General features: G+C 39.9%; 1 long non-coding RNA gene across 6 annotated transcripts; it reads right to left on the minus strand.

Moving 5' to 3' along the window:
* Nucleotides 1-1,625: 1,625 nt before the first annotated feature.
* On the minus strand, nucleotides 1,626-7,429 carry LOC124652336. 6 transcript variants are annotated; one of them, XR_006987661.1, is made up of 7 exons: nucleotides 7,115-7,429; nucleotides 6,735-6,795; nucleotides 6,412-6,570; nucleotides 6,122-6,238; nucleotides 5,368-5,438; nucleotides 3,695-4,085; nucleotides 1,626-3,455 (listed from the first exon to the last, which is right to left on the minus strand). It is a non-coding gene; the product is annotated as an uncharacterized LOC124652336 (long non-coding RNA). The 6 variants fall into 6 exon arrangements; XR_006987662.1 differs by lacking the exon at nucleotides 7,115-7,429 and adding an exon at nucleotides 6,877-6,906; XR_006987665.1 differs by lacking the exon at nucleotides 7,115-7,429 and having other exon boundaries at nucleotides 1,626-2,599; nucleotides 3,394-3,455; nucleotides 6,735-6,866.
* Between the last annotated feature and the right edge of the window lie 7,661 nt (nucleotides 7,430-15,090).

Below are 15,090 nucleotides of genomic sequence, written 5' to 3' on the forward strand. Positions count from 1 at the left end.
GTATTACTTTCGTAGCATATATCTAAAATTTTGTTGACCAAATAAACTGTTATTGAGTAATATCTGTTTCGAAACAATTGTAGATTATGTTTATTTTCTTTGATTCCATATTTTCTGAAAAACATTTTACTACTTTTTGTCGGACCATGTTGTTTCTTCGATCTTCTCAATCAGACATGATATTTGGTCACCACTTCTTTACTCAAGGTGTGTATACAATGTGAGTTGCACATTATCCCATGATTTTAGTTGCGTGATAAAGAACAGACTTCATTTTTTATTTATCCGCATGTTCTAGGACCTTGCAGGGACGAAGCTGGAAAACTTTCTCACTCGCTGCAGCTCTATTTTGTCTATATTTTACCGAGGTCATCTTGCTAGACACTAATTAATACTACTTAGAGAAGAGATTGCTAATTTTTACTGGGGTCAGCTGACCCCAATGGCTATATGCCAGCTTCGTCCCTGGGGCCTTGTGCACACATCAACCTCAGTTCAACCGCAGACATCATGGGATAGCTTGTGGTATAAGATTAGAAAAAATATTAAGTTTTGTGAAGGCTTAGGGTTTAGAGTTCTCTTTATTTGTGGTAACTTTAGATTAGACATCTCACAAACCTCATGGTTCTCTTTATTTGTCGTACAAGATTAAAAATTTCATAAGTTTTACGTTTTTCCTAGATTTTTCTAATTTCTATAGTTTGGTAAGATTAGATTTGTTTAAGGTCTAGGTTTTGCGGGATTTGTGATGTTTGGTCATAGGGACTAGCTAGAGCACCTTTAGAAAGAATCTAAATTTTAAACTGGATTCTGCATCGAAGTTCAACGAAAACCTATCTACACAATTGTAGTTATGTATTGCCTAAATAAATATTAGGTTCTGCTACTTATCTAGCCATGTATTGCATCTAATGCTATGTACTGCCAAGGTTACACATATGCTTTGTTAATTAGATATCTCGGGTATCTATGCTTTTCGGTCCGATCATGGTAAATAAATGTACAATATTTAGTTATTCCTATGATAACATTTTACATTTGATTAATTTGCATTCAAGTTTCCAAATAATCCTTTCTTCTGTAGACAATGTAGAAGTTAGAATCTTCACAAAAAAGTGTTGTAGTCCGAATTTTATGTCAGTTAAATGCAATTGACTAACCCGTGACTGCATCCATATGTATGTGAAAAGATACTAATAATATATTAAATACGGATTAGGATGATACATCACTTTGAACATAAAAATGGATAAATTAGGACCATCCAATCGCCCTAAAACGCCCTCTAAACTTTGGAAGAATCAACAACATCCTTCCACCCGTGCGCGTCAAATGATAACACACCAACAGTCCCTGACCTATGAAAAATTGAGTGGCGACAGTGTGCACCTTAGTTTTGGTAGCCACTTTACAAAAAAACATGTTAACCACAAATAAAATGTAACTAGCAGTGGAGGGGCGCGGCGGCACGCCGCGCCGACCTTGTCATGTGATTGGTGTAATATTTTCAAGACTACTTAAATCGATGATTGACCTTGTGATTAAATTTCGGTGTGTACCCAGCCTACAGTTTCTTTAGAAAAAATGATGGTACACCACTGAACAAAATTACATATAATCCATGCTTCAAAGAAATTACGGTACATCATTGAACAAAATTACATACAGTCCATATTGTATTACTGCGCAAAAACTTCATAGGAGCAGTGCTCAAGTGCTATAGCCCATAGCAAAACTACCACAACTCTAAGGTGTTACAAAATTGAACCTTTGGTGCCATGCTGACGTGGGCTTGGACATTAGACAACACATGAATCAGCTAACTGGGTTGAGAACAAATATAATGATGCATTGTCCAGTTGCAAAAAACCTTAGGAGGGATGCCTGATCCGCAGGCAGTTCGTGGCGGGAAAGCTCCCTGATGCTGCAGGTCCCTAGAGCCGACCAGACGTCGGGAGCTCAAGCTTGCCACTCGCTGATTGAGGGGCGGCGGCGGGGTCAAAGGGTAGGCATTGACGCTTGAACCAACCTCCTATAGTTTTCAAGCCGGAGAATTAATCAAGATCTTAATCCAAACATGCACACTACAAAACAAAAAATATCTTATTAAAAGCTGGATCTTAAAAGTGAACTAACTACCCATTTAAATTTCCTTTTTTATGTGATCATATAAAGAATGTTTAAATCACACTTGCTAACAGTTTGGTCTTACTAACTACCCATCTACAGAGGATGCAACTTACAAATATTCATCAGACAACCATAGAGCTTCAAGATGAAGAGCCAACATATGGTGCACAGAGATGTAACAAAGATCGAAATACTGTCCATGTAGTAAAAGAAGATTACAAATTACCTAAGCACTTGCACCATACCTGACCCCTACTAAATGTTATAACTTCAGGTTTTCCCTTTATATGTACCTGAATCCCTGGATCGTATAACTGAATAAAGCCTTTCTCAAAAGGCCAGCTTCAGTTTCTACATCTAGCCAAGAATAAGGGCCTCAACTTCATGGTGGAGTGACTGAAGTTGGAAGCGCACACACAGTTTTATACTTCCGATTCACTTGGCTTAGATATGCACCAGTATAGTCAAGCTAGCAAATGAAAATATATGTAGATTATCTGAATATCAACTGAGCATATGGTACTCTTAAGATTGATTAGTGTAACTTCAGGATATACGGATTAGTGTGATATTAATCGGAATCAACCATTTGGTATAGAACCTGTAACCTCATAATAAGCAACAGTTTTGTGAACTTGTTGTTTTGAAAAGTTGTAACTATGAGTGTAACTTCAAGATAAACCAATATTTTTGTGAACTTCGTAGGATATATAGTCCATATGCCTACAAGAAATATGTATGTGAGCCGTAAAACTGAATCTGAGTCTAAATTATTCTCTGACCAATTAGGTAGTTTCTCTTATTCTCTGTGGTGACCTCTCCATGTGTTTGTATCAGTTTTCTGATCGCACGGATCACTTTGTTTTTCTTCTACATTCTGTACAATTTGGGAAGTATGAAGTATGAACAAAGAATGTGGTGTTGTTTCATGATATATAGACCAGTTTATAACCTCAATCTGTCTGTTCTAAATGCAATGAGTGCACAGGCAAAGTTTTTCGGTAAATTATAAGCCAATGACCATGGTCATCGTATAATACATAGAAATAAGCATTGGCACAAGACCTGATCACATTTAGAACCTACTCTGTTTGATTTTTAGAATGTACTGATGGTTCCGGCAATGAGTATTTATTTTGCACCAGTGGTGCATTTCTACATACACTCTATGTAACTGCCATTTATTCATGACTACCTGTGCAAATTTGATTGAGTTCGTAGAAATTGCAACTTTAGCAGAAAGCTAACAACAGAAATGCTTACCCAATGACCCAATGATCATAAAATTTTAAAACATATCCTGTGTGCGAAGTATCCACTAATGCCTGCCGAAGAAAAAAAAAAGAATCATATGCCTGGAATGATCAGAATTTTGGACACGTCGAAAAACATGTCTGAGGTGCTATCTAAATAGTTTGTCAAAGGTGTAGTTACTGAAACCCACGCACGTAGAGTGGACCATACCAAAATAGCAAAAGCTCCAACAATAACAGTCATAAAGGCGCAGAAGGGTCCCAAGAATGAAGCTAAAACAGAAATAAGATTTAAGCATGAAATTTCGTACCTTGCAGTATGCCCACATAAGGTAGCACCAGTTCCTGGTCTTCCTGGACACAAGGATCAAAGAAGAGAAGCAAGAAAAGAGAAGATAATTTCTAAAAGTTATTGCAATAAATTTAACATCTGAAACAAAATAATTCAAGTGAATACTGCAACAATTTACAAATTTACAAATAACAATGTAATGGTTCCTAGCACATTGATTACAACAATAGGAAGTACGGAAAAAAGAAATATCTGGCTGTGGAGCAAGATGAAACCAAGAATACACAGTACATACAATCTAACCATAGTGCTACCTAAACTGAAGCGAATGGCTGTTGAGTGTTGTTTCAACTTGTTCACTCTTTGTACTTCTTCTCTGCCAGTCTATGATACAATCTTGTCCTTGAATGCTGCAACAAATCACTATATGTAAATTAAGTTGGATACTTTGTTCTCAAGCAGCTAGGCCGTAGCGTATAATCTAGCTTATCCATTGCGCATAGTATCCATTTTAGGAACTGGCATGTTAATCTGCCAAAGGGTAAGAGAGTTACTCTTAAAAGCTAGCATCCCTGCAACATTTTTAATGAGTAGTAAGCTAAATGTTCTCCTGACTTCAGATATCAGAGAACTGGGCAACAGTCTATCCTACAGACAACACAACTATACTATCTTGAGAAAAAGCCTGATGAATGCTTTCTGCATCAAAAGTCTCGGTACGCCATCCCATCCCCACAGGGTAACAATAGCCATGGATGGGCAAGCACATGTGTATTCATGGGTATGCAGATGAATACCCAAAAAATGGGATTTTTTTAAATTACATGAAAAAGACATCAACGCTTGTTTACTTTGTATAAAAGTCATCCTTATAATATCAGAAGCACGTGGAGGTGTATTTCGTTACAGAAAGTGATTGCACACCCTGCAGTATCCTTTTTTTAATACCCATTGACGGAGACCTGTGCCTGCCTATAACAATATTATTACCACTTAAGAACAATGCACACTATCAATATGCATGCATTCTCATGACATTTTGCATAAGTATTTCTATCTACACCGAGAGGCATACCATGCATCTTTTAAGTGAATATGTCTTGGCTTTTGATTTGTCTTTGACGGGTGATATTTGTTTGGTCACCAGTCAAAGATCTGAATTTGGTAGTGAAGAGGAAAATTTAGCAGACATGAGAAGCTAATAATAAAATATAAATGTGCGGGATGTATTTGTTGATAATGAAGTTTTGCGCTATATGCGAATAGAGAAAAGTATTCAGGTTCTAGAACACAAAAGATTCAGATCTCCAGATCGAGCCCTGTTTTAGCTGTTCTCTCAACTGGTCTAATTGATTGGCTAGTACTCAGCCTTCCTTGTGTTTCTCTGGAACATCAGTTTAAGCCTAAGTGTACATTTCCCGTGAATGAAACCTAATTTGCTAGCAAGTGGTCAGGCAACAAATTGAAAGCTAGAATTCATTGGCAATAGTATTACAGAAAATAAGTCAAGTGACATGTAAGTACAGTAAGTGACCATATGGACATGCTCGTCGGCAAAAAACATAGGTATTTACATACTGCTCTTCGATAATTCAGTGAACATTGACAGAGAATAAGATGAGTAACATGCATATTGTCTATTGTCTATAAGTGAAAATAGCTAAATTAGGTGCCTGAAGGTGTAGATGGTACCTCTTGGTGAAAAACAACGAAGCCTATCTCAAACAGATTTTGCCGTGTCGCTGGCTGCTCTTGAGGTCTTCCTGCAAGGCATTATTTTCAGTATCTCTCCCAGAACTCAACAGCACTGAGCACCGACAGTCTCAGTTAGCCTCTCTCAGTGATGACAGTGAGCTGAATATCTTTAGTCTAAAACGACAGCCGGCATCAACTAATCTTCTCATGAAATAAGCTGTAGTGAAAAAAAATACTAAGCATGCCCTGAAGGCTGAAGCCCAAACGTGATGTTTCCTCTGTAAAAGAAAAAGTCAAGTTCTAAGGTGTACAATCGAGAGGATTAACAGATATTTCTATTTACAATTTGCGTCTGGTGCTAAGTTTCTTTTTCGGGAGACACATCACATTAATAATTCAAGAAAACCGACACGTTAAATTGACAAACACATGTGCCATACTTAGTGCTCGGTCCACTTCTCAATCAAACTTCTTAGTTAGACGAACTATAAACCAAAGTTTGGAGAAGACAAACATCTGTTTCTTTTATATGAGTGCCGATAGGTATAGAGTTTGGGAGATGGGTGGTATAAAGCTCTTCCATCATCCAAAAAGGGTTATTTTGCAAATTTAGACCTAGTAAGAAATAACCGAATAGTAATTTCAGAATCACACATAAAGGCATGTGCATTTACAGAAATGAAACTGTACTACAACATGATTTCATCAATAATATTTTCAATGAATGAATCAACATGTCTTTACACTTGACCTTGAAGAGAATTAGATCTTTACTCAGACTTGCCAATATTTGTAATACTTCTCTCAACGGGAAGAGTATACCACGCCGAGATAACACAGTGATATACCTAACAGACTCGAGCCGAATCTGCAAGAGAATTATGAAAAAGCATGTAAAGGGACACTCGTAATGCAAAAAATTATTTTTTTTCCTAGATCAATATATTTGATAGGTTTTGTCTGATAGAATAACAGCATGAACAGTACATATGCTGTATTTGAGAGGTAAAATAATTTAAGCAGAAGAAAAAGTAAATATACCTCATGGTCTACAACAATAAAGTTCAGCTCATATATATTGTGTCGTGTCTTGTCCATGTATTCCCAGATATATGCAATGCAAACTTTCCAGAATTTTCCATTGATAGGTTCTAAGATGACACATCCTCGACCAATGAAATGCATCTTTTCTTTCTTGGCCTGCAAAAAAGTGGGAATTTTTAGCATAGGAAAGTAAACAGTGTAGCGGGAATCTAAAGGTGAAAAATCCAACTCAGAAGGCCGGGCATGCAATTTCTCGTGAATATAAGAATATAAGTGTGCTAGGAAAGGAAGAAGAACAGAATAAGGAACAGAAGGCCTACCTGAGCAGGCACAAGTGGACGCTCGACTGAAACGAACACAGGTGACGGACCAAAACACGAACTGCGGACAGAAAGAATCTGAGATCAACGCCAAGAATCATTATTAACCAAAGTCAAATTAAGACAACACAATAGGCACTACCGTGAAAAGAAGAAGCAAAGTAGCCCCCCCCCCCCCCCCCCGCCCCCACTACATATTGCATCATCTGAGTTCATCCTAACTCAATTAGGACATCATCCAATAACCATGAAGAAGGGGCGGTGACGGGAGATTTCGCATCTCGATCTGGCACGGGAATTTGAAAGATAATGGAGGACGGCCACCGGGGCGAGGTAGAGCGGCCAGCTATGCGATTGGGAGGCGAAGTCGCACGGGATACCTTGACCTGCCCATCGTGGATCCGAGAGGGGCAAGAGGGAGGAGGCCACCGCGGCAGACGCTTCCGCCGTCTTGAGCGCGTTCTTCAGCTTGTAGTGGCTGTTGGCGACGTAGATCTTGCCGCCCGCCTCGGCGCACACGAAGAACGACCGCTGCTCTTCACGACTAAGCGGAGTCGACGGTGGTCTTGTGCAGCCCTCCCCGCATCGCGCCTCCTCCTCGAGCCCGTTGACGGCGGCGTGGTAGAGTGGAAGACGGCGTGGCGGAGTCCTCCCAGTGACGCGCCTCTTCCTCACGAAGCATGCTCGCTGGCTGCGATGTGGCAGATTCGACGGCTGCCCAGCGCCGCCCTCCCCGCGACGGTCCTCGTCGCGCTCGTCGGCGGAGGCCTGGCAGAATCTCCCGTGACGCGACGCGCGTCCTTGGCTTTCGCCTGGATGAAGCGGCGGCGGCCGACGCTCGGTGAGGTCGTGGTGAGGACACTGGGTCCGGGCCACTTCGTGCGCCTATTTAGACTGCCTCCAATGGTCTCGTCGGCGGGGCGCTGGAGGAGAGGATGAATCTGGTCAAAGGTCGACAGGACTTTTCTAGAGAAGAAACGTAAGGAGACCAAAAGAGCAGAACTGAAGCGGTGATATCGGGAATCAAAACCACACTAGATTTAAATGTGCGCCTTGGCGCACGACCCCGTGAAGCTCATACTAATGTTTATTTTCTATAATGACAATATAATTAGCTGCAAGTATGGAAATATATTTTTATATAAATTTTACAAAATATACTTCTATGATATATTTAAAATAAAAACTTGTGCCAATCCGACAGTGCACTGAAGAGATTAGTCTTCAACATCCATGAAAGGAATAATCTCTCCAACATATAAGAAAAAGGGAAAACCCATTTTTCAAGGTAACTTTGTTCCAACTAAAAGAATCATTTGTCATTGCAATATATCAAATAAAGAATCATACTGCTCATAATTATACTGTTATGGGTGGAAGAATATATTAGGAAATTGTTCTCTTCTAATCAATTTTAACACAATCAATGAACGATAACTTGACCAATGAAGAAAAGTTGTTGTCAGACCTGCAAAGGTTGCCTCGAAACAATCATGCCTAAATCACATTTAGTGAACATTAGTGAAAAGGAAGGCCTGGACGTAAAACTCGCATATGAACATTGCATATACAGGTAGATAGTTACATGAATATTCTCAGTTGAAAAATAAATGAATGACTCACACACGTCTTCTATCTTGTATAGGTGTTACACATTATTTAAACCAGACAGAACATAGCAGTGGTAAAAGGAAATGAAAAAGGATTAAATAAACCCCGCCTCCCATTCTAAATGTAACTCCCAAAGCCTCGAGCTCTAGTCCCTTGGATAACAGTTACCGAGGCATGACATAAGCTCTGAACAATTAAATATACTGCATGGCATATAATTGTTAACGACATTGACAATGATTCTCTGTAGGTCTTTCTTAAGAAACTGAACCAATGCTTCATGGCATAGAAATTTTGAGCATCAGTTAGTACATGGAAGACTACATTCCATGTCTCCTGCTGTCCTGCAAAACACCAGAAGGAACATCAGCAATGCCAAACCCAGAAGATGTTCTATCTGTGTAAGAGTAAAAAGTTGCTGCACATCAGAACTACTAACAATGAGTTGATAAGAATATAAGCTACACGCACATTTTCAGATACGATACCATAGTGCCGATATTCGGGAAGATACATTAAAAATGAAGCTGTGACATGGGTTACAGTAATCCGTTTTGTCCCTGGATCGAACTATCTAGTCTCTACAGTAGCCTCTGGAAGAGGAAAGGGCTTCATCATTTCCCATCTTGTTTGATGCCATAAATGTGGTTTTTCTCTTAGCTGGTTTCAGAATTTGAAAAGATCACATCTAATTTGCATCAGCAGTCAGCATTGCGTCAGCATTATCAAATTCACCACAATAGTTGGGAGCCGAGAATATGGTGACCAGTGTCAGCAAAGAATTCATTCCCATCCTCAACAACCTAGCACCAAATGAAATATGTTAACACCTTAATTACCTAGAAAGTAAAGGAAAAAAAACATGATGCACTATAGTTCTACCCGGTGGGCATGGCAAATAAGTTCAAGATCATTCTTTGCAAGGAGCTTTGTAACTTTGTCATGGCCAAAAGTGTATCAGACACCTCTATCATTCACTCCCCACCAATTGACATATTTTCCTGGATCAGACCAAAGAAGATCACATAGAAGGCCTGTACCTGTCACATCCTCATATTAAGACAATGATGACTTTTGGGCATAAGAAACATCAAGGTTGTACAAGTTTGCACTCTGCATAGAGAAACATGCTAGGGAAACGGAAATAAATGGGGAAGACGTGTTTTAGCATCAGGCTCATGAATAGCTTAGAGAAAAAAACAACATATGGTCAGTAATAGCCGGCATGCAAAGCAACATAGTAACGAAATGCTCATTTCTATTGCAAGTAGTTTGCAAGACAGATATATGCTTTAATCACTGAATAAGCGATCAAATATAAAAAAGTGCTAGTACAACAGGACATTTATATCCATTGACGGACTACGATAACTATACTGATATAAGTTCACGGAACAATCACGAATGAAGAAAAAATAAAGGAAATAATACCATAAAGATGCCATGCCGACCATTTGCCAAGATAAACTGGGCACCCTCATGTGAGCATCCATACCAACAGAAAAAATGGTTGTAAAAGAATCCACGACAGTACAAAATAACTGCAATGATGACTGAATAACAACATTGCTAATAGCAAGAGGTAGCATCGAATCGCAAGAATATGAAGGAGCAGTGCATAGGAAGCAAAGGAGCCACGTGCCGACTGAGATCTGCAGACATACTGCGGCCAACATATTTAAACTGAATCCGAGGATGTCAAATCTGAACAACAATATTTCTAGCATGTCCAGGCAAAGTTCTAGCATAACAAGGCAAACAAAGATTTTGAAAGAACCAATGATCTCATGTCTCAGTTTTGAGTTCAATGTGCAATACACATCTATAATTTTTTGAAAAAAGGTCATACACCGCAACAAGTCTCTTCTATTAAGCCTATGCATAAGTAAAAGCTAAAAAATCCTGTTTGAATCTGACTGCATGATTTCCATAAAAAATGAAAACTTATAAGGGTGATATAGTGTCCAGTTTGAACTCTATATATACCTTAGAGGTGCAAATACCTGGAGTTTTCCAAGACCCAAGTGTCATTCTCATCGGTGAGAGCTAGGCTTTCTTAGAGATAACAAAATACTGGTATTGCAGGTATCTTCTCAATGGTGAAGATGTAAAATATTCCCCGGCTATCACAGTTAAAGACCTAGAGTTATTAGTTGTTCATGAACAGCCAAACCTTTTTAAGATATATAAAATTAAAATTCTTGATTTATGCAATGCTAATACACCAAACCAAAATCACCTAGACTTTAGCACCTCTAGGAAAACATGGAGAAATTGAGAACCAGGTGGTTCACATAATGAAAAAAATGAGATTATTCTGAATCTAATTTCAAATGACAAATAACCAATTGTGCTAACAAAAAAGGAAGAAATAATCCTAGTGAAATAACAGTAAGGAAATGATTTTAGTAAATAATAAGGAGCATATACCATTTAATGTTTCCTCGGTGTCTCTTCCCACTCGAACAGAGCTTCCAAAATCTGCTACACCTAGATAATTGAAGTTTGAGTAGTACAACATGTAAATTAGCAGGAGCCAAGAATATATTACCGGGTAAGCCACCGTTGTGATCTTCTTTGCTGAGTTTATGCAGCAAGATGGGATCTTGAGAGAGAACCTGGTAGGAGGAAACTGAACGATCTGAGCCTTCTAGCGATCAATTTTCCTTCTTCTCTGCAATCAAAAAAATTCTACTGATAAGCTTAATCATGCAACCAATTGCATCACAACTAAGATTAATCATTACAACCAAAACTGAATCTCACAAATCAAAATTAAAAAGAGTACATGACTGGAGTAATAGAAACTTAACAACCATATGCATTGGAACATAGGTGTTGATAATTATATATACACCCATTGATAAATCCGAGACTTCCTTGGCAACTGATAAAGAAATACATAATATTTTAATCAATAGCTTCATCCTAAGCATGGCATTCCTCATTCAAAATTATCGTTTGCAGCTTATACTTAATTCCAGATAACTAATTACATTTTACTAAAAAGACAAGCAAGCATTAACAGAGATATCAGGCTGCTCATTCCATATGAATTAACTGAAAAAGTTACAAAGAAGTAATCTGGCTATACAACCCATATGTTGGGAAAACTCACCTGCACAGATATCTATCCAACTTCAATACAGCTTCAAGTTCAAAGCTTAGAGGTGAAATTCTAGATAACACATACATGTGAGTGTTAGTGCATTAAGTTAATCCACCAAGTTAAGAGCTCAATCTACGTCTTTCCTCGAGTCTGTTACCGGGCAAGCCACCGTTATTATCTTCTTTCCCGAATCTATGTACAAAGATGGGATCTTGAGAGAGAACCTGGGAGGAGAACCAAAACGATCTGAGCCTTCTAGTGACCATTTTCCTTATCTGCAATCAAAAAATGCTACTTATAAGCTTCATCATGAAACCATGTGCATCAAGTAGCACCCGAAATATTAAGCACTTCATGAACATAAATGAAGATACAATCAAATCACCTGCGAAATTAACTAAACAAAATATGGATCATTACTTCTTTAGAAAAACCCTCCCGGATTTAGAGAAGTAGAAGCCATAGTTGCATTTGACAGGACAATTAATGTAGCATATTGGGAAGGGAAACAGAAGGACAAAGAAGAATCAACAAATTCTCAAGGCAGCCAAGGTATAAGTCATGACGTTTTATTTGAAAATGTACCTTTGATGCGGCATTACAGACACCATACGATAGTTCTGTGAAAACCCTCATCATTTATATATGCATCAGGTGAATAGCACCTAGCGGTTCTGAAATGCCTCGGCCACACATCCCAAATGGACCGATGCTATCGCATGACACACCATTTTTATAAAAGACCTTGATTGCAAAAAACCTGGACAAATAAACATGTTTATAAAGGTACAAATACTAAAATATGTGTTAATTTAATTTTAAAGACAACTTAGGTGGCTACATCTATTGTGAAAGCAAGACCCAACAAAGTGGGTTAACTGGGAACCTACTAAATTCCATGCCAAACATAAAACAGTATATTTTAGCTCAACTCAGACCCTGCTAGTGCCATGAAGAGTTAAAGGAGTCTGTTGCTTGTTCAGTATTTTTTACCCACATTTGACAATACAACTGTTTGCAATACAATGTAGATATATAAGTGATATGTAGGAAAGGCCTAACAGAGGCAGCAAAATACAGGGTACCAACAACTTCCAAGAAATTGCTCTGTGCTTACCATGTTATGATGAAAACCACATTAAAAACTCCTTGTTTATGATGAAAACCACTTGTAAAACTCCTCATTTTCAGTCAGCTTTGTAAGTAACTTAACTGGTCCTTCAAAACTCATTAATTGTCATCCATCTCTATAAGTAACTGAACTGGAGGCCTTCCCTATTCTGCCAATAGTGTAGAATAGTTAAAAAAAAAAGTGCTAGTTATTGAGCAAAATGAAAACATGAATGTACTGTAAGTGAAGTTCTTATTCCAGATTAAACGTATAGGTTGCCCTTTCTTATTGGCATTTGCAAAGGACCAAAGATAACAAATTTATAATTGTTGACATATGAAACAAGGGGGTTTATCCACTCAAAAAGGAACAAACCTTCAATGGCTTGGAAATAGTTAGAGTAGAGCTCCTTTCATCCTTCAAAATTTCGTCACAAATGATCCCATTGTTGTTGATGTCCTTCAGGCCGACTGAATCGCTGCCTCTGTTGTTAGGGACCAACCTCCTCGAACTAAATGGGCCTTTTGTAAGAAATGAAACCTCATTAGATAGCTTATCAAAAATAATTGCACCTAATTTCTATGTTCTGCATAGTTGTTGCAAGTCGTATAGGGAATATGTACAGGTGTAGCGTAGATTTAGTGGCAAAGTTAAGTAGTGTTTTTTTAGGCAAATTTCTCATGAGCACCTTTTCAGATAAGGAAATATCGCCATAATTTGCTGAACTGAATTTGTCCGCCTTCCAAAATAGGTAAAGAGCATCAGCACTTCATGGATGGGGAAAGAATAGTACCTGTAGGCTGCATCTCGCTGCCGCTGATCTCTCGACAGTCCATTGTGGTGTATGTGGTCTGGAGACAGTAGGCAAGAACCTAGATGACGATCTAGCTGCTGGTACCGGCGAGGTCACTAATGCTGTAATAGCAAAGAACATAAGGGACCAATAAGAGCTAAATCAAACAAAATTCGAAAGGGACAAAATCAAATCTAACAAACTCCATGGTCAACTCTCTCCCGAGAAACACTCCATGCTCAATCTTATAATCCAGAAAACCACACGAAAAAGATTTATGCTGGTACCAATGAGTAGTTTTACTAAATATACTCTGCACATGTAACACAGTACATACTGGCCACCAATACCAGTCAGCTCAACATCTTCAACCGATGAGCTCAACTGAATAAGCTCTAGACAAAATAATTGGGACCCAAACTTATGCGTACCTCACCTCAGATGGTCAGGGAGGGCTGCAGCGCTAGATGGCCGATTATGGCTGGGTGACAACATCCATGATTTTCAATTCTATATGTAACCTGTGATGTGGAGATGGCCTGTGCAATTGGAAGAGAGTAGCAGAGAAAGGCAAAATAAAAGTCAATGATATGTAAATAAAGTCTACATCATAATAATAAGCACTGTAATCTTTGAAGCAAAAAAATAATCGTGGTGCTGCCAGAGAAGGTACCTAGCAACTACCTTGTGCATCGATGATGGAGAGGATGAAGAGGCTAAGCCAGCAGGTGACCCAGTGACGGTGCTGCAGCTTGAATCCGGAGCCTCCTTTGTGGGTACCTAGCGCACTGCGACGAGGAAGAGCAGCAGAAGGGCGAGGTCCTTCAGGCCGTGGCCGCGTCCCATCTGGCGCTCACGGAGGTGTCCATGGGATGAGACGGCCAAGCAAAGACACGGGCGAGGCAGGGGCCCCGGAGCGCCCTTGAAGCGAGCGGCCTTGGAGACCACCTCCCTCCTCCGTGGACGGGCAGCGGCTCACACGGCCGGCAAATCGACGGCGAGGGACAGCCGCACAGCGTGGGAGAGGCCGCTCCTGTCGATGATTCGCCGCTCCAGCCGGCCGGCTGCGCGATGGGTCGTGGCAGAGGGAGGAGGTAGGGGAGGCGGCGACGCGAGCGGCGGCGGCGGCTGAGCAGGAGCGGCTTGGGAAGGAGAGGAACGGGGATGGAAGGGGATTGGAGGCTTGAGGTTGGGGATGGATTGGGTGGACAACAGCGTGGGGATAAGGTCCTCTCGAGGGATTGGCTACGCGACCTCTCGTCTCGCAAGATTGGCTACGCGACCCGCACGAAAACGACCCAAGCAACTGACAGTGTGGACCAGCCAGAAGAATGGCCCACACGCAGTGTCAGGCGGGTAGAACCTTGCCATTCCATGTCTTGATCTAGTGGACAGTGAAGAAATCTTACTCAGATTGAACGGCTGAGATGCTCCAGCTGAAAGCATCCTGTGGCTGAGAATCTCAAATCGTTGTAAGACCCCCTATGGGGGGCATCGTTTATACCTTTAGATGCGAGCCCAAACCAACCACCTTGCAGCTACATGTACATGGAGATGTGCCCCAAAACAGCCAACCATCCAATCACAAAAAAGAAAACAGATAAAAGACACATGTGTCAAGACCACCTTAACTCTAAGTTTTGCAGCAAATGTTAAGGAGCACCGAAATGACACACAAAGAATAACCAATGGGAAGCAAAACACTTAAAACACATACGTGTCCACTCAACAT

Source organism: Lolium rigidum, chromosome 5 (genome assembly GCF_022539505.1).
Source record: "Lolium rigidum isolate FL_2022 chromosome 5, APGP_CSIRO_Lrig_0.1, whole genome shotgun sequence".
NCBI classification, from domain to species: domain Eukaryota; kingdom Viridiplantae; phylum Streptophyta; class Magnoliopsida; order Poales; family Poaceae; genus Lolium; species Lolium rigidum.